The sequence below is a fragment of the Manis pentadactyla genome, chromosome 5, assembly GCF_030020395.1.
Source record: "Manis pentadactyla isolate mManPen7 chromosome 5, mManPen7.hap1, whole genome shotgun sequence".
NCBI classification, from domain to species: Eukaryota; Metazoa; Chordata; class Mammalia; order Pholidota; family Manidae; genus Manis; species Manis pentadactyla.
The window spans coordinates 126,203,477-126,231,235 of record NC_080023.1 but is presented as its reverse complement, the minus strand read 5'-3'; the positions used below and the strand labels follow the sequence as shown (position 1 = coordinate 126,231,235).

General features: G+C 37.9%; 1 protein-coding gene across 1 annotated transcript in view; it reads left to right on the top strand.

Annotated features, from left to right (window-relative positions):
- The window catches only part of INPP4B (inositol polyphosphate-4-phosphatase type II B), a 948,429-nt gene that overhangs the window by 102,254 nt on the left and 818,416 nt on the right, over positions 1-27,759 (top strand). The window contains exon 2 of the mRNA XM_057502657.1: positions 9,459-9,577. The gene's annotated coding sequence lies outside the window, so the exon portion shown is untranslated. The remainder of the gene's footprint in view (positions 1-9,458; positions 9,578-27,759) is intronic.

The following is a 27,759-nucleotide window of genomic DNA, read 5'->3' as shown; positions in this document are numbered from 1 at the left end:
GTATTTCTAGAAGTTTATGGCTCTAGCAGCTTTGGCTCCAGTTAAGCTGTTCTTGACTGTGATTCTCTGGCCTTACAGATTTTGGGGTTGCGATTTGCCCTGCAACCTCAATTCTCTGATTGGTCTAACAATAATTGTTTATTTCTAATTTGCTTAGCTTTTCTATTTGCTGTAAGCATGGGAATCATGATTTCTAAGCTCTTTACATACAGTAGCTGAAACCAAAAGTCTCTGGCATTTTTCTTAGCCTGAAAAGTCTCAAATTCTCTTCTTCTTGTAAAGCAATTTATCTTATTCGTTGTAATCCAATGGTGACTTTACCTGCCCTCAATAATTCTGCCTTTCCTTTCACCCCACTTTACACTGACTATTTGCCACTCAGCCCCTAGAGCTTTAGGTATGGGGCTCACCTCAATAATTGGTAAGAAGAAGGTGGAGAGGATTGGGAGAAAGTAGGTAATAGACTACATGAAGCATTATTATGCTCTGTGTTCTCTCTAATGCATATTTTCTATCATTTTAATGTTTTGCAGAGTACACAAAGGATTCTAAATTTCTATTTACCATAATCCCAGTATAGTGAAATGTGGTATTTAAAAAATTAATCTTCCACATGAGATGCATAAAAATGAAACTGGGAACTAAAAACTGGGGAGAGGGGAAAGGAAGCCAGGTCAGTAAAAGCTGTCTATGCATGGTGCTTCAGTTCTCCCTCTGACATAAATGTTGCTAATAGGGAAGATATCAACCTTAATTTAAAATGAGGCTGCTTTGAAAAAGGGTAGCAAGACAAAAAAAGGAAATAAGTCATTTCAGCTGAACCACTGACTAGTCAATAAAGCAATGAACTTTCTGTAGTAATTCTTTAAAGGACATTAATTAAATCCTTGTTGTTAATGCATATATTCTTGTGGAAAGTCTACTTTCTTTTTTTTTTTTTTTTTTTTTTTTTTTAATAATTATTTTTTATTGAAGGGTAGTTGACACACAGTATTACATTACATGAGTTTCAAGTGTACAACACAGTGGTACAACATTTATATACATAATTCTAGGTTCCAGCTATCACCCTACCAGGCTGTTACAATATCTTGACTATATTCCTTATGCTATACATTACATCCCGGTTACTAATTTATTTTACCATTGGAAGTCTGTCCTTTTTTTTTTGTGAGGGCATCTCTCATATTTATTGATCAAATGGTTGTTAACGACAATAAAATTCTGTATAGGGGAGTCAATGCTCAATGCACAATCATTATTCCACCCCAAGCCTAATTTTTGTCAGTCTCCAATCTTCTGAGGCATAACAAACAAGTTTTTACATGTAGAACAAATTCTTACATAATGAATAAGTTACATAGTGAACAGTACAAGGGCAGTCATCACAGAAACTTTCGGTTTTGCTCATGCATTATGAACTATAAACAGTCAGTTCAAATATGAATACTCATTTGGTTTTTATACTTGATTTATATGTGGATACCACATATCTCTCTTTATTATTATTATTTTTAATAAAATGCTGAAGTGGTAGGTAGATACAAGATAAAGGTAGAAAACATAGTTTAGTGTTGTAAGAGAGCACATGTAGATGATCAGGTGTGTGCCTGTAGACTATGTGTTAATCCAAGCTAGACAAGGGCAATAAAACATCCACGTATGCAGAAGATTTCTCTCAGAACGGGGGGGTGAGGTTCTAAGCCTCACCTCTGTTGATCCCCAATTTCTCACCTGATGGCCCCCCTGCGACTGTGCCTGTCTTAGGTTGTTCCTCCCTTGAGGAATCTTACCCGTCTCTGGCTAACCAGTCATCTTCCGGGGCCATACAGGGAAATGTGAAGTTGGTAAGTGAGAGAGAAGCCTTATTGTTTGAAAAAGTTAGCCTTTTACTTCTTTGCATATTTATGCCCTGTGGCTTCTATGCCCAGCATTTGTCTTGAGGTATCTTTACCACTTGGAAGAATTATGATACTCGGTAAATTTGATATGAGGCACGAATTCTATTTAAGGGTTGTAATTAGGAAGGAAGAAGAAAAGCTATAGAAGTAGCAGGCGGAAGAAAACATGGGAAGATTGATTATTTCTTTGATATATCTTCTTGTAGAGTAACTTCAGCATGTATAGGTTTTAAGCTACTACTTAAATTGCACACACACATTAACATAATAGGAGTATAGTTACATAACCAAAGCATATCTGTAATTACCAGCCATCTGCAGTGAAACCAAGAAAACCAGTTAGGCACCTTAGGCATTTGTGAAAACTTATCTATGATATGGTGGATATTGTCCAAATGAACTTGAACAGTCTGAGAGAAATCAGACAAATTAAAACAACCCATTCCTGGGGACTGTTCACATGCCATATGTTCTTTTAACAATAAATAGTTTGTAGTTGTAAGACTTTGGAGCGCTACAATTTGCACTTCTCCAAATTCTTGGTTGAGTTCCAACAGTATAGATCCAGTCCAATTTTGTTGTTTTACTGTATGCACAGGCCAGCTTAGATATCTCCTTCCTCATTCCCATGGCAGGTCCAGGAACTGGTGGGATGAGTGCATCTACAGCTGTAGCAGTGCGTGGATCTTTGTTGGGGTTTTTTGATGATCATCTTCTGGCATGAGTCTTCCAGAGGGTGCAGATGTTGGAAGTTCTTTTTCATATCGTATCTTAGTTCATTTTCGGGGTAGCCCAATTAGGCTTTGATCCTCTGTATAAACACAAACAGACCCTTTGCCTACACTTTTATATGCCCTTTATACCCTTGTGTAGAACTCGTTGGAGGTTACCACACAGGAACTGCCCTTTTTTTTTTTTTTTTTTTTTTGCTATCACTAATCTACACTTACATGACGAATATTATGTTTACTAGGCTCTCCCCTATACCAGGTCTCCCCTATAAACCCCTTTACAGTCACTGTCCATCAGCATAGCAAAATGTTGTAGAATCACTACTTGCCTTCTTTGTGTTGTACAGCCCTCCCTTTTCTCCTACCCCCCCATGCATGTTAATCTTAATACCCCCCTACTTCTCCCCCCCTTATCCCTCCCTACCCACCCATCCTCCCCAGTCCCTTTCCCTTTGGTACCTGTTAGTCCATTCTTGAGTTCTGTGATTCTGCTGCTGTTTTGTTCCTTCAGTTTTTCCTTTGTTCTTATATTCCACAGATAAGTGAAATCATTTGGTATTTCTCTTTCTCCGCTTGGCTTGTTTCACTGAGCATAATACCCTCCAGCTCCATCCATGTTGCTGCAAATGATTGGATTTGCCCTTTTCTTATAGCTGAGTAGTATTCCATTGTGTATATGTACCACATCTTCTTTATCCATTCATCTATTGATGGACATTTAGTTTGCTTCCAATTCTTGGCTATTGTAAATAGTGCTGCAATAAACATAGGGGTGCATCTGTCTTTCTCAAACTTGATTGCTGCATTCTTAGGGTAAATTCCTAGGAGTGGAATTCCTGGGTCAAATGGTAAGTCTGTTTTGAGCATTTTGATGTACCTCCATACTGCTTTCCACAATGGTTGAACTAACTTACATTCCCACCAGCAGTGTAGGAGGGTTCCCCTTTCTCCACAGCCTCGCCAACATTTGTTGTTGTTTGTCTTTTGGATGGCAGCCATCCTTACTGGTGTGAGGTGATACCTCATTGTAGTTTTAATTTGCATTTCTCTGATAATTAGCGATGTGGAGCATCTTTTCATGTGTCTGTTGGCCATCTGTATTTCTTTTTTGGAGAACTGTCTGTTCAGTTCCTCTGCCCATTTTTTAATTGGGTTATTTGTTTTTTGTTTGTTGAGGCGTGAGAGCTCCTTATATATTCTGGACGTCAAGCCTTTATCGGATGTGTCATTTTCAAATATATTCTCCCATACTGTAGGGATCCTTCTTGTTCTATTGATGGTGTCTTTTGCTGTACAGAAGCTTTTCAGCTTAATATAGTCCCACTTACTCATTTTTGCTGTTGTTTTCCTTGCCCGGGGAGATATGTTCAAGAAGAGGTCACTCATGTTTATGTCTAAGAGGTTTTCGCCTATGTTTTCTTCCAGGAGTTTAATGGTTTCATGGCTTACGTTCAGGTCTTTGATCCACTTTGAGTTTACTTTTGTATATGGGGTCAGACAATGGTCCAGTTTCATTCTCCTACATGTAGCTGTCCAGTTTTGCCAGCACCACCTGTTGAAGAGACTGTCATTTCGCCATTGTATGTCCATGGCTCCTTTATCAAATATTAATTGACCATATATGTCTGGGTTAATGTCTGGATTCTCTAGTCTGTTCCATTGGTCTGTGGCTCTGCTCTTGTGCCAGTACCAAATTGTCTTGATTACTATGGCTTTATAGTAGAGCTTGAAGTTGGGGAGTGAGATCCCCCCTACTTTATTCTTCTTTCTCAGGATTGCTTTGGCTATTCGGGGTCTTTGGTGTTTCCATATGAATTTTTGAATTATTTGTTCCAGTTCATTGAAGAATGTTGCTGGTAGTTTCATAGGGATTGCATCAAATCTGTATATTGCTTTGGGCAGGATGGCCATTTTGACGATATTAATTCTTCCTAGCCACGAGCATGGGATGAGTTTCCATCTATTAGTGTCCCCTTTAATTTCTCTTAAGAGTGACTTGTAGTTTTCAGAGTATAAGTCTTTCACTTCTTTGGTTAGGTTTATTCCTAGGTATTTTATTTTTTTTGATGCAATTGTGAATGGAGTTGTTTTCCTGATTTCTCTCTCTGTTGGTTCATTGTTAGTATATAGGAAAGCCACAGATTTCTGTGTGTTGATTTTGTATCCTGCAACTTTGCTGTATTCCGATATCAGTTCTAGTAGTTTTGGGGTGGAGTCTTTAGGGTTTTTTATGTACAGTATCATGTCATCTGCAAATAGTGACAGTTTAACTTCTTCTTTACCAATCTGGATTCCTTGTATTTCTTTATTTTGTCTGATTGCCGTGGCTAGGACCTCCAGTACTATGTTAAATAACAGTGGAGAGAGTGGGCATCCCTGTCTAGTTCCCGATCTCAGAGGAAATGCTTTCAGCTTCTCGCTGTTCAATATAATGTTGGCTGTGGGTTTTTCATAGATGGCCTTTATTATGTTGAGGTACTTGCCCTCTATTCCCATTTTGCTGAGAGTTTTTAACATGAATGGATGTTGAACTTTGTCAAATGCTTTTTCAGCATCTATTGAGATGATCATGTTGTTTTTGTCTTTCTTTTTGTTGATGTGGTGGATGATGTTGATGGACTTTCGAATGTTGTACCATCCTTGCATCCCTGGAATGAATCCCACTTGGTCATGGTGTATGATCCTTTTGATGTATTTTTGAATTCGGTTTGCTAATATTTTGTTGAGTATTTTTGCATCTACGTTCATCAGGGATATTGGTCTGTAGTTTTCTTTTTTGGTGGGGTCTTTGCCTGGTTTTGGTATTAGGGTGATGTTAGCTTCATAGAATGAATTTGGGAGTATCCCCTCCTCCTCTATTTTTTGGAAGACTTTAAGGAGAATGGGTATTATGTCTTCCCTGTATGTCTGATAAAATTCCGAGGTAAATCCATCTGGCCCGGGGGTTTTGTTCTTTGGTAGTTTTTTGATTACCTCTTCAATTTCATTGCTGGTAATTGGTCTGTTTAGATTTTCTGTTTCTTCCTGGGTCAATCTTGGAAGGTTATATTTTTCTAGGAAGTTGTCCATTTCTCCTAGGTTTCCCAGCTTGTTAGCATATAGGTTTTCATAGTATTCTCCAATAATTCTTTGCATTTCCGTGGGGTCCGTCGTGATTTTTCCTTTCTCGTTTCTGATACTGTTGATTTGTGTTGACTCTCTTTTCTTCTTAATAAGTCTGGCTAGAGGCTTATCTATTTTGTTTATTTTCTCGAAGAACCAGCTCTTGGTTTCATTGATTTTTGCTATTGTTTTATTCTTCTCAATTTTATTTATTTCTTCTCTGATCTTTATTATGTCCCTCCTTCTGCTGACCTTAGGCCTCATCTGTTCTTCTTTTTCCAATTTCGATAATTGTGACATTAGACCATTCATTTGGGATTGCTCTTCCTTTTTTAAATATGCTTGGATTGCTATATACTTTCCTCTTAAGACTGCTTTTGCTGTGTCCCACAGAAGTTGGGGCTTAGTGTTGTTGTTGTCATTTGTTTCCATATATTGCTGGATCTCCATTTTGATTTGGTCATTGATCCATTGATTATTTAGGAGCATGTTGTTAAGCCTCCATGTGTTCGTGAGCCTCTTTGCTTTCTTTGTACAGTTTATTTCTAGTTTAATGCCTTTGTGGTCTGAAAAGTTGGTTGGTAGGATTTCAATCTTTTGGAATTTTCTGAGGCTCTTTTTGTGGCCTAGTATGTGGTCTATTCTGGAGAATGTTCCATGTGCACTTGAGAAGAATGTATATCCCGCTGCTTTTGGATGTAGAGTTCTATAGATGTCTATTAGGTCCATCTGCTCTACTGTGTTGTTCAGTGCTTCCGTGTCCTTACTTATTTTCTGCCCAGTGGATCTATCCTTTGGGGTGAGTGGTGTGTTGAAGTCTCCTAGAATGAATGCATTGCAGTCTATATCCCCCTTTAGTTCTGTTAGTATTTGTTTCACATATGCTGGTGCTCCTGTGTTGGGTGCATATATATTTAGAATGGTTATATCCTCTTGTTTGACTGAGCCCTTTATCATTATGTAGTGTCCTTCTTTATCTCTTGTTACTTTCTTTGTTTTGAAGTCTATTTTGTCTGATATTAGTACTGCAACCCCTGCTTTCTTCTCACTGTTGTTTGCTTGAAATATGTTTTTCCATCCCTTGACTTTTAGTCTGTACCTGTCTTTGGGTTTGAGGTGAGTTTCTTGTAAGCAGCATATAGATGGGTCTTGCTTTTTTATCCATTCTGTTACTCTGTGTCTTTTGATTGGTGCATTCAACCCATTAACATTTAGGGTGACTATTGAAAGATATGTACTTATTGCCATTGCAGGCTTTAAATTCGTGGTTACCAAAGGTTCAAGGTTAGCCTCTTTAGTATCTTACTGCCTAACTTAGCTCGCTTATTGAGCTGTTATATACACTGTCTGGAGATTCTTTTCTTCTCTCCCTTCTTGTTCCTCCTCCTCGATTCTTCATATGTTGGGTGTTTTGTGCTGTGCTCCTTCTAGGAGTGCTCCCATCTAGAGCAGTCCCTGTAAGATGTTCTGTAGAGGTGGTTTGTGGAAAGCAAATTCCCTCAGCTTTTGTTTGTCTGGGAATTGTTTAATCCCACCGTCATATTTGAATGATAGTCGTGCTGGATACAGTATCCTTGGTTCAAGGCCCTTCTGTTTCATTGTATTAAATATATCATGCCATTCTCTTCTGGCCTGTAGGGTTTCTGTTGAGAAATCTGACATTAGCCTGATGGGTTTCCCTTTATAGGTGACCTTTTTCTCTCTAGCTGCCTTTAACACTCTTTCCTTGTCCTTGATCTTTGCCATTTTAATTATTATGTGTCTTGGTGTTGCCCTTCTTGGATCCTTTCTGTTGGGGGTTCTGTGTATTTCCGTGGTCTGTTTGATTACTTCCTCCCCCAGTGTGGGGAAGTTTTCAGCAATTATTTCTTCTAAGATACTTTCCATCTCTTTGCCTCTCTCTTCTTCTTCTGGGACCCCTATAATACGGATATTGCTCCTTTTAGATTGGTCACACAGTTCTCTTAATATTGTTTCATTCCTGGAGATCCTTTTGTCTCTCTCTATGTCAGCTTCCATGCGTTCCTGTTCTCTGATTTCAATTCCATCAATGGCCTCTTGCATTCTATCCATTCTGCTTATAAACCCTTCCAGAGTTTGTTTCATTTCTGCAATCTCCTTTCTGGCATCTGTGATCTCTTTCCGGACTTCATCCCATTTTTCTTGCGTATTTCTCTGCATCTCTGTCAGCATGTTTATGATTCTTATTTTGAATTCTTTGTCAGGAAGACTGGTTAGGTCTGTCTCCTTCTCTGGTGTTGTCTCTGTGATCTTTGTCTGCCTGTAGCTTTGCCTTTTCATGGTGATAGGAATAGTCTGCAGAACTGGGACGAGTGACGGCTGGAAGGACTTCCTTTCTTGTTGGTTTGTGGCCCTCCTCTCCTGGGAGAACAGCGGCCTCTAGTGGCTTGTGCTGCGCAGCTGCGCGCAGACAGGGTTTCTGCTTCCTGCCCGGCTGCTATGGAGTTAATCTCCGCTGTTGCTGTGGGCGTGGCCTGGCTCGGGCAGCTACTCCAAAATGGTGGAGTCGCGTTGGAGCAGGAGCTGCTGGGAGGCTATTTATCTCCGTAAGGGGCCTCCCTGCTCCCTGCAGCCCAGGGGTTAGGGTGCCCAGAGGTCCCGGATTCCCTACCTCTGGATTAAGTGGCCCGTCCTGCCCCTTTAAGACTTCCAAAAAGCACCCGCCAAAACAAAACAACGACCACAAAAAAAAACAAGAAAAAAAAATTTTTTTAATTAAAAAAAAAAAAGGTGGTCGTTCGTTTTTCTTTATTCTCCGGTGCCAGCCTCAGGCCTCTGCTCACCGGTCTTTCTGCCCTGTTTCCCTAATATTGGGGTCCCTGTCCCTTTAAGACTTCCAAAATGCGCTCGCCAAAACAAAGCAGCAAAAAAGCAAAAAAAAAAAATGGTTGCGCGCTTTTCTTATGTCCTCTGTCGCCCAGCCTCCAGTGCCTGCTCACTGTTCTTGCTGCCCTGTTTTCCCAGTATCGAGGGCCCTACACTCTGGCCCGGATGGCTGGGGCTGGGTGTTCGGCAGCCCTGGGCTCCGTCTCCCTCCCGCTCTGCCTGCTCTTCTCCCGCCGGGAGCTGGGGGGAGGGGCGCTCGGCTCCCGCGGGGCCGGGGCTTGTATCTTACCCCCTTCGCGAGGCGCTGGGTTCTCTCAGGTGTGGATGTGGTCTGGATATTGTCCTGTGTCCTCTGGTCTTTATTCTAGGAAGGGTTGTCTTTGTTATATTTTCATAGATATATGTTGTTTTGGGAGGAGATTTCCGCTGCTCTACTCACGCCGCCATCTTCCGCCCCTCTCCAAAGTCTACTTTCTTTAGGTTTTCTTTTGTTTTACAGTTGTATTTGGTTGAATACCCATGGCATATACCTTAAAAGAAGAATTACATCCTAATTTATCAAGATTCATTCTCACTGAATCTAAAAGTTCTTTTTTCTCTTGCAAAGTCTTCCACCCAATCTGCTTCTTTATCTTAGATTTTTTTTAATACTTTGCAAATTTCATTAAGTCAAAGATGGGAAGTGTTCATCTAGTCCAGCCATAACCATCCACTTCATATTTACATTGTATCTGCGCCAATGAATGACCCTGGTGTTCCTTGGGGCAGTAAAATCAACTCTTGGTAAGATAACCCATTTCATATTGAGCAACACTGGCTGATAAGAGGTTCCTTCATGTAGTGATTGAAAGCTGTTCCCTCTATTTTCTATCCACAGAGAGTGAAGGCCTCTTCAGAGCAGGACAGCCAGTGCGTGGGGAGGAGGTGAGCCCTGCTATGGAATAGGATCAACCATATAAAGATCATCAGCAGAGGCAAACTTGTGAAGCACAGAGAGTGTAAGTTTCTCTATGATTTGAAGGAACAAGTACCTACCCATTCATTCCTAGAGGATAAATCTCTAAGTGTACAACCTCACCCCCTCCTGCTTTCATAAGAACCACTCTTGCACCAATACCCAACCCCACCACCTCTAGCTTGTTGAAAATCTGACAAATTTCAAGAATATATCACATGCTTGTAAAGAACTACTGCACTGCTACCATGCATTGTCACACATCCAGTGAGTATTATGAGATTTGTCTAAAGCAGCTAAGATCTTGAGATAAATGACCTCATAGGCACTCTCTATATTCTCATTAATTTTATATTCACAACCAAAAAAGAAACAAACACATAGATTCTGACACCTTTATGAGAAGTACATTAACATCAGATTCAGTCTAGACAGAATCGAATTTTGGTTCCAATTGAAAATTGTTTTCCTAGATTTACTAAATGCCTTAATCCTTATTGCTACATGTATGTGTTCTCAGCACATCAAACATAACCATGCTTTTCTGTTCTACTTCCCTCACTACTTTGCATTTGAAATAAGTCCTGTTCATACCCCCTGAAAATTCATTCGAATCCATCCCCTTCCCTCAATTCCCTCTTATATTCAGCCTTAGTTGAAACTCTCATTGCCATTCTTCTGTAATTTTGTTACAGGTCAGAGATGAGAAATACAACTTGATTTTATCATAGTTGAAGATGCAGGTACTTAGCTTTACAGAACTGATGTTAATAAACTGTGAAAATAATCTTCCCTTTAAACAGAAAATGTAATTCTCTCTAAATTGAACCTGAACTTAAGTTGTCATTGAGGTGCCAGAAGTTGCCCTACTTTTTCTTTGCTGTGAATATAAAAGTAATGATGTGTATATAATAAAGGTATCTAATTTCTCTAAAGAGCAGTGTGAATTGTGGACACCTCCTCTCAGACCTGCTGCCAGCTTAGTTTCTGACTTAGCTCTTCCATGTCTGGTCCCTGCTTCTTTCTTACTCTGTTTTGTGTGTCCTCTGCCCCTGTAACCCTATGTCACCAGATGGTTTTAGTGATCTAGAATGCTTTTCATCTTTCCTGCTTTCCTTCTTTCATTCCTATGCCCCCTTTGTTCATTTTTGTCTCATTCTAGTCAAACACACACATCCTTCCTTATTCTTTGTTTCTTTAAATACAGGTAATATGGGAGCTGTAGTTGTCCAAAGACATACCTGTGACAGGTAGAGCCAAAAGATGATTCTTTTGAGGCTTGTACTTGCTTTCACATTCTTCCCACTTTATTATTTTAAAAACATTGGCAAGCTACCTAAACATTTGCACACTGACTCAGAAACAGCTCAAGGTTTTCCAACATAGATCTCTTACAAAGTACCTGCACTAGACCAGGCATTTACACATACACACATTTCACAACAATATGTGTTACCAATTTCTGCATGTCATTTTCTACAGATGATCACATGGAGGCTCAGTTTAAATATTTTTCTCAAGGCATGTCTAATTTGGTATGAACATCCAGCTTCATGAGCATTTTCATGGGGCCCTGCTCTTAGATGGGCACCAGTCTTGGTTTAATGCTCTGCTGTCACCATCCTGAAATTCTTGAAAAAATTTGAACAAGAGAACACAAATTTTCATTTTGCAGTGGGCCTTACAAATTATACAGTCAGTTTTTCTGGTGGTCTATGCACAATCTTCCATGGAGGTTCCTAAAGATGCACCTGGAAACTCTTAAGCACTATAAGGCAGACTAAGAGAAGGAGAGGTAGCTTAAGGGCTTGCATGGTAAGAACTTTGTTTCAGAGTCAGAACTTAGGCTTGGGGGATGTGCCTCCCTCAGAAGAAGAATCATGCCTCTATGATTGCATAAATAGTTTCTGGGTGCCTGTGTGGTTTGGTGCTTTATATTAATTTTCTATCACTGTGTAACAAATTACCACAAACTTAGTGGCTTGAATCAACACGTTTAATATCCCAGTTTCTATGGGTCATGAGTTTGGGCATGGCTTAGCTGGATCCTCTGCTCAGTCTTGCCAGAGTGCAATCAAGGTGTAGGCCAGGCTGTATTCTTTTTCAGAGTTCAGGGTCCTCTTCAAAGATCATGTGGTTGTTGGCCAAATTCAATTCCTTGGCATTGCAGAACTGAGGCCCTAGAGGCTAGATTAGACTATGCCCTGCAGGTCCCTAGCATGTGGCTCTCTCCATAGACAGTTCACATGTGTTCACTTGACTATGCTTTCAAGGTTAGTGGAGGAGTCAGTACGTCTCTCTCTCCAGACTTCTGTAATGTAATCATGAGAGTGGCATTCTATTACCTTTGCATATTCTATTGATTAGAAGCAAATCACAAGGGGAGGAGTTTACACAAAGACCTTAATAATAGGGAGTGTGGAGTATTGGGAGTTACCCTAGGATTTGCCCACCACATACAAAAGTCCACAGTTGTACAATACTCTGTCTAGGTGAGCCTCTCCCTTTGTACAGATTGCTAAGACTACAAACTTTGGACATATGTCCATAAAATATAAATAAGGCAATATGGATATTCAATCCCCATCTGTACTTATATCTTGCATATTTTTTTGCATTGCTTTCTCCTACTTCATGAACAAGTTAGATTAAAAGCAACCTGGTTTCCTTCTATTCATCTAGTAATTTCTATAGCTCCTGGCAACTTACAATACCCAGGCAGTGCAAGTGATGGGCTTTGTAACTTCATTAGCTTCCCAGGAAATGTGCCTCTGTCTCACTATATCCTCACTACTCAGCAAGAGCAATAGTGTTGCCACCCCTGGGAAGTTGTTAAAATGCAGGATTTTAGGCCCTATCCACACCTGTTAAAGAAAACCCTGAATTTCAGCAAGATCCTAAGTAATTTATATGCACATTAAGGTTTGAGAAGCACCACAATATACCACATGCTAAGCAGCCCAGCTTCCTCTATATAGGTTGCACCCAACTTGTTTTCTCTTGGCTAAAATGAGTAGGTAATAGACCTTAGCCCACAGCTGGCAACAATCTTGACAAGAAATAGTAAGAGCATGTCAAACTGCTTTAAATTAATTCAAGTCTGCAGGGTCAGACAAATTATATCCTTGGGGTACAGGAAAAATTTATAGCTGTGATTAGAGAAACACTGCCAGTGATCTCTGAAGAATCACAGGGAACCGGAGAGGTGCCATTTTTTTTCAAAGAATGAAAAGGTGAATTCTGAAAATTACTGGGTAGTGAGTCTGACAGCAATTTCCTACAAAATTCTGGAAGGAATTATTAAACAGGTAACTTGCCAGCTCTTAGAAATAGAATTGGTGATCAGCAGGAATCATGATAAATTAACTTCATTTGTTTTTTTTATAATATGTTTCTAAGAGGGGAGGCCCAGGGAAAGCTATAGGTGTGATAGTTTTGATTTTAGATAGGTCTTTATAAATCTCCTAATGATATGTCATTATAGATCATATGCAGAAATGTGGTACAGATAATAGCACAGACAAATGAATTCAGGTGGTTGAATTATTATCTCCTCTAAGTTGATTCTCAAATAGTTGCAGGCAAGGAGTTGATAGTGGGTCCCTGTATCCATCAAGGTTCAATTATAGAAGTGGAACTCCTGGGAAAGATAAGAAATAAAGCATTGATTATAGGTATTTGACCTCATACAGTTGTGAGAACTGCTTAAAGTGTTTATGTAAGGTTGATGCTTTTGCTGGGCCTGAAGTCAGGAAACAAAGGTGGATGGGAAGTTGGGGAGAGCAAGGACATACAGGAATGTGTGAGGAGGCTGGTTTGGATCCTCTTTCAGTCTCCAAGTTTCCAATTCGGATGATGCAGGCATGTAGCACCAGAATCTGAGGCCCAAACTTGCAGGTGGCTCAGGAGTTGGAGAAGCTGTAAGAGCTGTGGGCCTGGCAGCTGCTGGAAAGATGTTGGCCAGTAGATTCACAACAATCTGTAGGAGCTGCAACAGTACCTAGCTTAACACCAAACTACCAAGCTTAAATATGAAAGCTTCTTCTCTTTTGCCTTCCAATTGTACCTAAGTTCTCCTGTGGCCAGTCTTAGCTCAGAACCAAGAGGGAAAGGAATTCTGGGAAATGTAGTTCCCAGTTAGCCGAGTCGACTTAGTTCAAAGTTCAAAGTTAATACAGCCACGAAACTCTGTCCTTGGCCTTGTCTTGTTGATTGTTGTGTATAATGTGAAGTTGTGAATGATAACACATGTTGGATGTCAGGATTCAAAGGAAAATCTCAAGAAAACTGACTTCTTATTCTTCAAGAATCACATTGCATGTGGGATGCCCGTCTTGACCTCATTGTGGAACAAACATCTCAGCCTCCAGTATTCCCACATATTCCCAGACCTTGCTCTATTTTTCCATAGTACTTAGTAGGATCTGTTGTATATAGTTAAGTGATTTTTTATATTATGTCACCTACACCAGGATGCAAGCTCCTTGAGACCAAGGACCGAGGACATTTCCTGTTTTGCCCAATGCTCAGTCCCCACACCTAGAATAGAAAGATACAAAGAAGGCTGTCAATAAATATTCGTTGAATGAACTTACAATGAAATTTAATAATAAATACAACATCATATGTTGAGGGAAAAAAAGCCTAATTGCATAAGTAGAGAATTGAAGATACCTGAATTATGAATAATTCATAAGAGCAGAGAAGTCTAGGGCTTTTTTTGGAAAAATTGGAAAATTGGAAAATTAATACCTATTCTACTTATATTAGTAGAAACAAAGGAGATAATATTCACACTTTACTCTATATGGAAGGATAAGTGGTACTATATTTTTAAAACAAAGAACCATCATAGCTGGCTAAAAAAGATAAATTATGTAATCATGTCAACTGATGCAGAAAAAGCATTTGACAAAATCAAATACCCATTTATGATAAAAATTGTCATCAAATTATGAATGGAGGAGAACTTCTTCAACCTGATAAAAAACATCTTCAAAAAACCTAGAGTTAACATCATACTTAATGGTGAGAAACTGGCTAGTTTCCTCCTAAGATTTGAAACAAGGCAAGGATGTCTACTCTTACCACTCCTGTTCAACCTGATACTGGAAGTACTAGTTAATGCAGTAACACAATAAAAGGAAATGAAAAGAATACAGATCGGAAAGGACTTGTTTACAGATGACATGATTATCTATGTAGAAATCCTAAAGAAGTAACCAAAAAAGAAAAAATAAATCCCAGAAGAAATAATCAAGTATAGCAAGTTAGAAGGATGCAAGTTTAACATACAGTAGTTATTTTTTTAATATACCAGAAGTAAATAATTAAAATTTGAAATAAAAATCATACTATTTACAATAGCACCAAAAAATGAAATAATTATGAATACATCTAATAAAATATACACAGCTATATGTTGAAAACCACAAAACACTGATGAAATAAAGAATACCTAACTAAATACAGAAATACTCTGTGTTGATGGTTTGGAAGACAATATTGTTACGATGTCAACTCTTTCCTATTTGATTTATGCATTCAATGCAATCCTAACTAAAATTCCAGCAATGTATTTAAATACTGACAAATTAAAGTTTATATGGAAATATAGGACACCAAAAATTCCCATACAATACTGAAGAACAAAGTTGATGAATTTACAGCAACAGATTTCAAGACTTACTATTAAGCAATAGTAATAAACATAGCATGAAATTTGTGAGAGAATAGATACATAGATTAATGAAATAGAATAAAACACTATATTAATGGGATAGAATATAGTCAATATAGACCGAAACAAATACAGTCAATTGATTCTTGGCAGAGAAACAAAGGCAATTCAATTGTCTTTAACAAATAGTGCTGGCATAATTGGGCATCAGTGTTCAAGAAAATGAATCTGAACATAGAGCTTACACCTTTCAAGAAAGTTAAATATGTATATATATATATATATATATATATATATATATATATATATATAGGTTGGACTTAACTAAAATTAAAAGGTTTACTCTGAAAAAGACACTGTTAAGAGAATGAAAAGGCAAGTCACAGATGGGGAGAAAACATTTTCAAGACACATCTAATAAAAGATTTCTATTTAAAATATATAAAGAATCTTAAAATTCATACATATGAAAAGATGCCCAACATAATTTGTAACTAGGGAAGTTCATGTTAAAATAAGAATGGGATACCCTATGGCACATGTTAGAACAGCTGAAATCTCCAAAACTGATAATAGACATTACTGGTGAGAATGCAGAGCAAAAAGAACCCTCATTCATTGCTGGTGGGAATACAAAATCATATAGCCACATTGGATGATGGTTTAGCAGTTTCTCAGTTAGCAAAACATTGTCTTACTGTATGATCTAATGATTGCACTCTTAGGTATTTACTCAATTGAGTCAAAACTTTTGTCTATCCAAAAACCTGCATATGGTTGTTTATAGTAGCTTTGCTCATGATCACCAAAACATTGAAAGCAATCAAAAATCTCTTTTGAGGGGAGAATGGATAAATAAAATGTGGCACATCTATATAATGAAATTATTCATCAATTAGAAAGTTGAGCTATCAAGCCACAGAACGACATAGTTGAATCTTAAATGCATTTTGCTATATAAATGAAGATAGCATAAAAGACTACATCTTGCATGATTCCAATTATATATGACATTCTGGGAAGGCAAAGCTATAAAAATGATTAAAATATCAATTGTTGCAAGATATTCCGGGGGAGCAGAAGAGGGCTAATTTGGTGAAGTATGGGAATGCTTTAAGATGGTTAAACAATTCTATATTAAATTATAATGGTAGATACGGGACTCTCTAAATTTATTAAAACCCATAAAACTTCCCAAAACAATGAATGAACCTTAATGTATGCAAATTATAAAGATCATTAGTATGTTGGGGAGATTTTCAGGATAGAATGCAGAACTTAATAAAACAATTTAACTATATCACAGAAGTATGAAACAACCTCATGGAATGGGGCAAGGGGAAATAGGTTCTGATCTAAGTAACTTTGGAAATGAGTTTAGTCCCTAAGACTAAAGTCAAAAGAAACCATGCCTAAGCACTGTATCAAATTGTTTCTCACTTGGGGATAGGTTAACATTTCTGATATTGCTATACAAGTTATACTGGAATTGAACAGTTTGGTAAATGATGAATGGATGATGGGGACTAGCTTTTTCAATATTGGAGTGGAAATTTATGGGAAAGCAAGAGAAGGGACTAGAATGATTCATGTGGTATTGGATTAGAATTGGGGCCACCAATATGAACTCAGGTTAAGCTTAATATAGGTACAGATATTAAAATATGGAAATGTTTCCAGATATGCATATAAGTGAAGTCAGTATATACACATATTTTTTGCTCTGTGAGCCAAAAGGACCTACAGGCAACCTTACCCCCAAACCAATGAGCACAACTAACTCTCAGTTCCTGGTTTCAAATACCATTCTCTAATGAAAACAAGAACAAAAACGAAAACAAAACAGAATATCTAGTTGAAATGATTGATTTTAGATATGGGCCAGGAAATACACAAAATGAGCCCAGTGAATATTAAAGTGCCTGAAAGTAAGGAAGTACCTGAACAAACAAATAAACAAAATCAAACAAACAAAACCCTTAATGATGGGAGTATTTCAAAGAAATACAAGAGCCAACTGGAAGAGCTCCCAGTTGCAAAACTGGAACAATTCCAGTAATAAAATAAATAAAGGGGTACTGGATTATAACCCAAAGTATAAAATAAATATCCACAAGTCCATACATGCATACATGCATAAATAAATAAATGGGGGGCAAAGACAAATATCTCATGCAATTAATTCTAAATTATGTATGTTAACACTCCACTCTCAAGGAGATGGATGTAGTGTTAACACCCCACTCTTTAGATGTGGGCTGGGCATAGTGACATTCTTCCAAAGAATACAGTATGGAAGGGGAGTGGGGGAGGCTAACTTTACAGTGGAGAAACCTGAAGAACATTACCTCATCAGGAGATCAAGGTCAGTATGTATAGTGATGTCATGTTAATAGTGTGTACTTTCGTTATGTTGCATTGAAAATGTCACTTTACTTAAGTGGTCTTTATCCCTAAGCCCATAACCACAGTCTAATCATGAGAAAAATATCAGACAACGCTGATTGAAGGACAGTATACAAATTTGACAATAGTCCTTAAAAGTATCAAGGTTATCAAAAACAAAGTCAGAGAAACTGTCATAATCAAGAGGAGCCTAAACTAATGTTATTTCTAGATATAATCCTGGATGATAGTTAAAAACTAAGGAAATATGAATAAAGTATGGATTTTAGCTAATAATAGAGGTTCATTAATTGTGAAAAATGTCCCCATGTTAATGTAAGATTAATAATAGGGGAAATCGGGTATGCATGGTATGTGGAAGCTCTCTCTCTTATCTTTGTGATATTTTTGTAAGTCTAGAATACTTATAAGATAAAGCATTTTTAAAAAGACAAGCAGAAAGTGTAGAATGCAAAATCAATGATTGGCAACCAGGTAATAGATGGAATGGTTGATTTTAAAAAAAATAGAGAATATTTATGAGGTACTTATAACTGAATAAATAAATGCTTACTAAGTAGTTATAATTGGAGTACTTATAATTCCTGCCTTCAAATAGTTCAGATGTTGAATACAAAGGCATTATGCTCAGTGTAGTGTCCAGTGGCTGGACAAGAGCAAATTGATCAAAGTTCCATGGAAGTAGGTTTCAACTCAGATTGAAAAAAGAATTTCATGATTAAAAGAGCTGTCCAAATATAGGAAATTTGCCTTCGGAGGGAAACAGAGCACTTCTCCTTCTGATTTTCAAGCTGAGACTATAGCACTGTCATACTGAAGAACAGTTGGACAAGAATGAGCCTGAAGGTGTCTTCATCTCAGATGCACTGATTCCATGTGTGGTATCCGACTCCACTGTGATTGCTTTGGTTCGGGTGGCTGCAGGCAGGCCTCAGAAACTAGTTATTTTCTTATGGCATCCAGATGGCAAGTTTTTCTCTGATCATCTTAGAATTACACACTCTAGATGAGAAGGGAGAAATAATTTTTGAGCACTGTGAGCAATTGGCTTAACAAAAGCCTCAGAGGTTTTATGTATGCACATGCACTCTCTCTTCTCTTAAAAAGAACACTAACAAAAAGATAAAGAAAACAAAATGATCACATGAAAAAAACCCCACAGGGATTTTAAACTGGATATTATCATCTCAAATTTTAGTACTATCTGGTATAATGATGCTCTAGACCAACTCTAGGGAATAGGAAAAACTTCTGGAGGTGAGGCATTCATTACTGTATCCATAGAACTAGATGGCCACTCCCCCCGAGAAATCCAGATAAATTTCATGCTCTTCTGGGGAAACAGCACTAGCAGAAGTTTGGTCACCACCCTTCTGTGACTACTGGCAAAAGGGTATTTTATTATGTGTTTCCATGAACATGCTTTTTCCTCTTCACACTTCTCTACTTTGTAATCCATGCTCTAAAAGTTATGGAACTTTAAGAATGTAGAAATGAATATAAAATTGCAGTATCATCTATTATGTCTGCTCTCTAACAAGCGTAGACATCAAAGCACAGGCAAATTTTAGCCCTTCTAATAAAAAAGAGTTTAGCCAGTAGATCTCAGATCAAGAAGTATCTCAGGATGTCTCATACAGAGAAAGTAATAAGGCGTTAAGTACCTTTGTGTGTATGCATGTGTGTGTGTAGCTCATATGGCTTTTAATAATACACAATTTATATTCAATTAGAGTTCTGCCGCCTTGAAATATAAGTATTTCAAGGTAAGTAGACTGTCATTTGTAGGCTTTGTATTCCTTGACAATGGTTTACATGCAATAGTAAATGTAAATAAGATGATCTTTTAGTTGACATTCCTGACCTTTGGATTTTATTTTTATTCCAGTACCACAGTAGTGTTCCAATTTCTTTGCTGATATTAATTACAGTCAAATTAGTGTTATGGTATATGACAAGGTGCAAGAAAAAGCACAGACCTGTTTTTATTGATAACTGCAGGACTAACAGTCTAACCTCTCTGGCCCGTCTGTTTCTTTTTTATTATTTTAAAACATTTTTAAAATTAAGATCATTGATATACACTCTTATGAAGGTTTCACATGAAAAACATTGTGGTTACTACATTAACCTATATTTTCAAAGCACCTCACACCCCACTGCAGTCACTGTCCATCAGTGTAGGAAGATGCCACAGAGTCACTACTTGTCTTCTCTGTGGAACACTGTCTTCCCGTGACACTACAGACACCATGTACACCCAACATGATACCCTACAATCCCCTTCTCCCTCCCTCCCCATGCACCCTCCCCGACGCCTTCCACTTTGGTAACCACTAGTACCTTCTTGGAGTCAGAGAGTCTGATGCTCTTCGGTTCCTTCAGTTTTGCTTCAGTGTTACACTCCACAAATGAGGGAAATAATTTGGTACTTCTTTTTCTCTGCCTGGCTTATTTCACTGAGCATAAGACTGTCTAGCTCCATCCATGTTGTTACAAAATTAGGATTTGTTTTCATCTTATGGCTGAATAGTATTCCATTGTGTATATGTAACACATCTTCTTTATCCATTCATCTATCGATGGACATTTAGGTTGCTTCCAATTCTTGGCTATTGTAAATAGTGCTGTGATAAACATAAGGGTGCACATGTCTTTTTGAATCTGAGAACTTGTTTTCTTTGGCAAATTCCTAGGGCCAGATGGTATTTCATTTTTAGTTTTTTGAGGAACCTCCATATTGGTTTCCACAGTGGTTGAACTAGTTTACATTTCCACTAGCAGTGTAGGAGGGTTCCTCTTTCTCCACATCCTTGCCACCATTTGTTGTTTCTATTATTTTCGATGCTGGCCAACCTTGCTGGTGTGAGGTGATATCTCATTGTGGTTTTAATTTGCATTTTCCCTGATAATTAGCGATGTGGAGCATCTTTTCATGTGCCTGTTGGCCATCTGAATTTCTTCTTTGGAGAATTGTCTTTTCATATCCTCCACCCATTTTTTAATCAGGTTATTTGCTTTTTGGGTGTTGAGGCATGTAAGTTATTTTTATATTTTGGATGATAACTCCTTTTCAGATATGTCTTTTACAAATATATTCTCCCATACAGTAGGATGCCTTTTTGTTCTACTGATGGTGTTGTGTGCTGTACAGAAGTTTGTTAGGTTGATGTAGTCCCATTTGTTCATTTTTTATTTTGTTTCTCTTGCCTGAGAAGATGCATTTGGGAAAAAGTTGCTCATGTTTATATTCAATGTAGTTTTGCCTATGTTTTCTTCTAAGAGTTCTATGGTTTCATGACTTACAATTCAGTTGTTTGAACCATTTTGAGTTTACTTTTGTGTATGGGGTTAGACAATAATCCAGTTTCATTCTCTTACATAATAGCTGTCCAGTTTTGCCAACACCAGTTGTTGAAGAGGCTGTCACTTCCCCGTTGTATGTCCATGGCTCCTTTATAATGTATTAATTGACCATATATGTTTCAGTTTGTATCTGGACTTTTCTGTTCCATTGATCTATGGGTCTGTTCTTGTGCCTGTACCAAACTGTCTTGATTACTGTGGCTTTGTAGTAGAGCTTGAAGTCGTGGAGTATAATCCTCCCTGCTTTATTCTTCCTTCTAAGGATTGCTTTGGCTATTTGTGGTATTTTGTGGTTCCATATGAATTTTAGACCTTTTTTCTCTGGTTTGTTGAAGAATGTCAGTGATTCTTTATATTGTTTTATTCTTCTCTATTTTATCTCTGCTCTAATCTTTATTATGTCCCTCCTTCTACTGTCATTGGTATTTTGATGGAGATTGCATTTAATCTGTAGATTGCTTTAGGCAAGATGGCCATTTTGACAATATTAATTCTTCCTATTCATGAGCACGGGATGTGTTTCCATTTATGGGTATCTTCTTTAATTTCTCCCAAGAGTGTCTTGTAGTTTTCAGGGTATAGGTCTTTTACTTTTTCTTGGTTAGGTTTATTCCTAGATATTTTATTTTTTTGATGCAATTTTGAATGGAATTGTTTTCCTAATTTCTCTTTCTGTTAGTTCATCATTAGTATATAGGAATGCAACAGATTTCCGTGTATTAATTTTGCATCCTGCAACTTTGCTGAATTCAGTTATTAGTTCTAGTAGTTTTGGGGTAGATTCTTTAGGGTTTTCTATGTACAATATCATGTCATCTGCAAACAGTGACAGTTTAACTTGTTCCTTACTAATCTGAATGCCTTTTATTTCTCTGTGTTGTTGATTACCATGGATATGACCTCCAGAACTCTCTTAAATAAAAAAAGTGGGGAGAGTGGGCATCCTTGTCTTGTTCCTGATCTTAAAGGAAAAGCTTTCAGCTTCTCACTGTTAAGTACGATGTTGGCTGTGGGTTTGTCATATATGGCCTTTATTATGTGGAGGTCCTTGCCCTCTATACCCATTTCATTGAGTTTTTATCATAAATGGATATTGAATTTTGTTGAATGCTTTTTCAGCATCTATGGAGATGATCCATGTGGTTTTTGTCCTTCTTTTTGTTGATGTGGTGTATGATGTTGATGGATTGTTTAATGTTGTACCATCCTTGCATCCCTGGAATAAATCCTATTTGACCATGGTGGATGATCTTTTTGTTGTATTTTTTAATTCAATTTTTTAAGATTTTGTTGAGTATTTTTTCTTCTATGTTCCTCAGGGATATTGGTATGTAGTTTTCTCTTTTTGTGTTGTCATTGCCTGGTTTTGGTATTAGAGTGATGCTGCTTTGTAGAATGAGTTTGATAGTATTCCCTGCTCTTATACTTTTTGGAAAATTTTAAGGAGGATAAGTATTAGGTGTTCACTAAATGTTTGATAAAATTCAGCAGTGAAGCCATCTGGTCTCGGAATTTGGTTCTTAGGTAGTTTTTGATTACCAATTCAATTAGTTGCTGGTAATTGGTCTATTCAGATTTTTCGTTTCTTCCTGTGTCAGCCTTGGAAGGTTTTATTTTTTTAGAACATTGTCCATTTCTTCTAGGTTATCCAGTTTGTTAGCTTATAATTTTTCATAGTATTCTCTAATAATTCTTTGTATTTCTGTGGTGTCCATAGTGACTTTTCCTTTCTCATTTCTGATTCTGTTTATGTTTGCAGAATCTCTTCTTTTCTTGATACGACTGGCTTGGGGTTTACCTCTTTTGTTTATTTTCTCATGGAACCATGTCCTGCTTTCAGTAATTCTTTATATTGTTTATTCTTCTCTATTTTATTTCTGCTTTGACATGTCCCTCCTTCTACTGACTTTGGGTCTCCTTTGTTTTTCTTTTACTAGTTTTACTAACTCTGAGTTTAGACTGTTAATGTGAATTGGTCTTCTTTCCTGAGGTAAGCCTGTATTGCAATATACTTCCCTTGTAGCACGGCCTTTGCTGCGTGCCACAGGTTTTGGGCTGTTGAGTTATTGCTGTCATTTGTCTCTATATATTGCTTGATCTCTGTTTTAATTTGGTCATTGATTCATTTATTATTTAGGAGCATGTTGTTAAGCCTTCATGTGTTTGTGGTATTTTTTGTTTTCTTTCTGTAATTTATCTCTAGTTTCATACCTTTGTGGTCTGAGAAGCTGGTTGGTACAATTTCAATCTTTTTGAACTTACTGAGGTTCTATTTGTGGCCTAGTATATGATCTATTTTTGAAAATGTTCCATGTGCATTTGAGAATAATGTGTATCCTGCTGCTTTGGGGTAGAGTGTTCTGTAGATGTGTGTTAGGTCCATCTGCTCTAATGTGTTGTTCAGTTCCTCTGTCTCCTTACGTATTTTCTGTCTGGCTGACCTGTCCTTTGGAGTGAGTGGTGTGTTGAAGTCTCCTAAAATGAATGTGTTGCATGCTATTTCCCCCTTTAATTCTGTTAGTATTTGTTTCACATATGTAGTTGATCCTGTGTTGGGTGCATAGATATTTATAATGGTTATATCTTCTTGTTGGATCTGCCCTCTTTATCATTATTTAATGTCCTTCTTTGTCTCTTGTTACTTTCTTTGTTTTGAAGTCTATTTTGTCTGGTACAAGTACTCCAACTCCTGCTTTTTTCCCCCTATTAGTTGCATGCAATATCTTTTTCCATCCCTTCACTTTGAGTCTGTGTATGTATTTGGATTTGAAGTGAGTCTCAAATGGGCAACATATAAATGGGTCTTGTTTTTTATCTATTCAATGACTCCATATCTTTTGACTGGTGCATTCAGACCATTTACATTTATGGTGATTATCAAGAGTTATGCACTTACTGCCATTACAGGCTTTGGATTTGTGGTTACCAAAGGTTCAATGTTAACTTCCTTGCTATTTAATAGTCTAATGTAACTCACTAGTATGCTATTAGAAACACAATCTAAAGGTTATTTTTTTTTCTCCTCCATTATTTATATATTAGGTATCATATTCTGTACTTTTTATCTATCCCTTGACTGATTTTGTGGTGGTTGATTTGATTTTGCATCTGCATAGTTAGTAATTGGTCTACTATCTTTACTGTGGTTTGATTTCCTCTGATGATACCTATTTAACCATAGGAACACTTCAGTCTATAGCAGTCCTTCCAGAATACACTGTAGAGATGTTTTGTGGGAGATAAATTCTCTCAGCTTTTGCTTACCTGGAAATTATTTAATACCTCCTTCAAATTTAAATGATAATCTTTCCAGGTAGAGTATTATTGGTTCTAGGCCCTTCTGTTTCATTGCATTAAGCATATCATGACACTGCCGTCTGACCTGTAATGTTTTTGCTGAGAAGTCTGATTACAGCTTAATGTCTTTTCTTTTGTTTGTGATCTTTTTTCTCTCTCTGGCTGCTTTTAATAGTCTGTGCTTATCCTTGATCTTTGCCATTTTAATTATTATATGTCTTGATGTCCTCTTCCTTGGGTCCCTTGTGTTGGGAGATCTGTGCACCTCCATGGCCTGTGGGTCTATCTCCTTCCCCAGTGTGGGGATGTTTTCATCAACTGCCTCCTCAAAGATACTTTCTATCCCTTTTTCTCTCTTGTCTCTTTCTGGAACCCCTATCATATGAATATTGTTGTGTTTGGATTGGTCACACAGTTCTGTCTATATTCTTTCATTCCTAGAGTTCCTTTTTTCTCTCTGTGCCTCAGCTTCTTTATAGTCCTGTTCTCTAATTTCTATTTTATTTGCTGTCTCCTCTACTTCCTCTAATCTGTCTGCTTTTAAATCCCTCCAGTGTATGTTTCATTTCAGATACTATATTCTTGAACGTTTGTATCTCATTCCTGAATTCCTCCTTGAGTTCTTGAGCATTTTTCTGCACCTCCATGACCATGTTTATGATTTTTGTTTTGAAATCTCTTTTAGGGAGATTGATGAGTTCAGTTTCACTTGTTCCTCTTTCTGGTGTTTGTGGGATTTTGTTTTGAACCAGGTTTCTTTGTCATTTCATATTTGTATGTGGCTCCCTCTAGTGCCCAGAAGCTATACTCTGTCGAGCTATTCAGTCCCTGGGGCAATAGCAGTGGTCACAGGGGAGTGGCATTGGGGCTCTTTTCCTTGAGGTCTGCTGGTTTCCCCATGTGTAGACAGTCTGCTGCAGCCTTCTCTACTGTTGCTCTTTCAGGATTAGATGTATATGCTATATTTTCATGTTATATGTGATTTTGGGAGGAGGTTTCTGTCTCACCTCTCATGCCGCCATCTTTCCCATATCCTTCTTATGATTAGCCTAGGAGGAAGCCCTCAAGTTTTACTCTCTGGCATCAGTTTCTAAGAGTATCCATTTCCTGGATTCACATGTGAAGAGCAATTGTATGGCCAGCATAGGTCTTTAAAGCATCAGTTTTCATGGTATCAGTTTGCTTTTGTACTTCATCCACACTGTCCTCTGACCCCTTTGGATTTCCACTTCTGTTATTTGTGTATATGTGGGTCTCCTTGCCTAGACCCTAAGCTCTTTTACTGTTGGGGAATGTGTTGTGTTCATTTGTTCAGTTCTTCCTGCTCCACATGGTGTTTTATATTCACTTTTGCACCTCCTTGTTCTTGCCCACACTGGACTTTCCACCCTTTTTCTCTTTATCTATATACTAATATCCACATATTTAAGGGTCAACTGAAATGTTAAAGCCTTGGAGAAACAGATTGTTCAGTTGAATTCATCACATCTCTCATTGTATTTCCACCCCACTTTGCTTTGCTCTCTTTCATAGCTATTTCCTTCTGTATTTCTTTTTATGTCCTTTTCTATGTATTTTACTTATTTACGTGTCATGCCCACCCCAGAGACACATGCATGTACACACTCAGCCATAAGCTCCTTAAAGTCAGCCATCCCATTTACCCTGGCGCAAGGACTGATATACTTTACACATTGCAGGTACCTGATAAATGTGACTTGAATGACACATCTCAGGGTCCTGTTCAGATAGTTTCGGAACCATCAATTCTCTGACGGCTCAAAAATTTATATCCCCAGGCAGGGCCTCACATTTTTTACTCTTGTTCTCCTATATCTAATTGTCTGCTTATCTACAGTTGGCTTTCTAATTATACTTTCAAGAAAACTCTTGATTTTTTTCCTCACTAAGCCTTCCTCATTTCAGTAAAAGTGAGCACCACTAATCATGCTTATCAGGCTAAACATGAGAGTCAGCTTGAATTTCCCTTTTCCTCATATTCCATATCAAATTCATTAATAGATCTTGTCAGTTCATTAATAAAATATATGCTGGATCTTATGCATTTTTCCACATCACCATAACCATAGCTCTGGTCCTACCCACCATCATCTCTCCCCTGGATTAGCGCCACCATCATCTTACCTGAACTATAGCCACAACCTCCTAATCAGTCCCCTGCCCTCACTGCTCCCCTAAACTGGTTCTCCACACAGTTGTAAGAGAAAACTGTCTATGCCATACATCAGACCATATAGCATTCCCATTTTAAAGCTCCTGAATGGCTTCTGTTTAGAATTAAATGTAAATTTCTAGCCACATCATCCAAAGGTCTGCATAATCTGATCCCTGAGTAGCTTCTGACTTTCCTTCTTTCTCTCTCCCCTTTGCTCATTGCTGTAGCAATGTTGATCCCCTTCCTTTCCCTCAGAAATGGCTAGCTAGTTTGTTCCTGCCTAGGAACTGTTTTTGCTGTAGTTTCAACTCAGAACTTCACATGACCATCTCCTTCTTCAAGTCCTTAGAGAGGCCTTCCTGACCACAGTGGTGAATGAGCACCCTCAGCTCCATGACTCCATCTTCTTTGTAGCCCTTTCTAGGTACAGGATGCATTTGTTCCCCCGCTTCTCAGCTGGAGTATAGTATCTAGCATCTGAAATAGCACCTGTGTCAATATGTATTTGAGTGACTGACTGATAGATTAACGCCATCTTCTGGCAGCCCATCCTGCTTCTCTAGGCAGTTGGTTCCTTTTTCTGCGGTTAAGGACTTTTCCCTGTGTTGTAGCTATCTATGCACCTCACGTCTGTTTGTTATGCTTGACTGTGAGCCCCTTGGAAGCAGACACCATGCTTGTATCACCACTGCTTCTCAGAGAACTTGGCACAGAGCAGTATTGAATGGATGCCCATATGTGTTTTCCCTATAATTCTGTAATCACTCTTTCCTCCCTCATTCTTTTTCTAATGGGATTGCTTGTTAGTTATAGGAAACTTAAATTCCTACTAGAGCCTTTTAAAACTGAGATTGGGAAATTGATGAGGCTGATAATTGGTAAAAGAGACTCTGACCTAAGGTACTAGCCTAATGAAAGAATGTTGTTGAAGGACAGTGGGAATACTTTCACTTAATAGAGTAGATAAAGATTTGATGCTCATGATACCAGTTTATTAGGCTGGAAAACCAAGGCTATTAATTCACTGAAAAATATAATCTGTCAGAAAAGTTCATCCTCTCTAAAAGCTGAGAGACTGTCTTAGGTATTATATTAACATGATTATTTAACTTATTATTATAATATGATTAATAAAGCTTTATCTTTATTAGAAAATTTTACATTATCTAACAATATTTTAAGCTGAACATTGCTGTTGGACCTAGGTCACAGGCTTTACCCCCAACCAAGGGGATGCTTCAAGTCCCCTGGCAAACTTTCATGACCAAGAAACAATATGATTTTATAGACACAAAGAA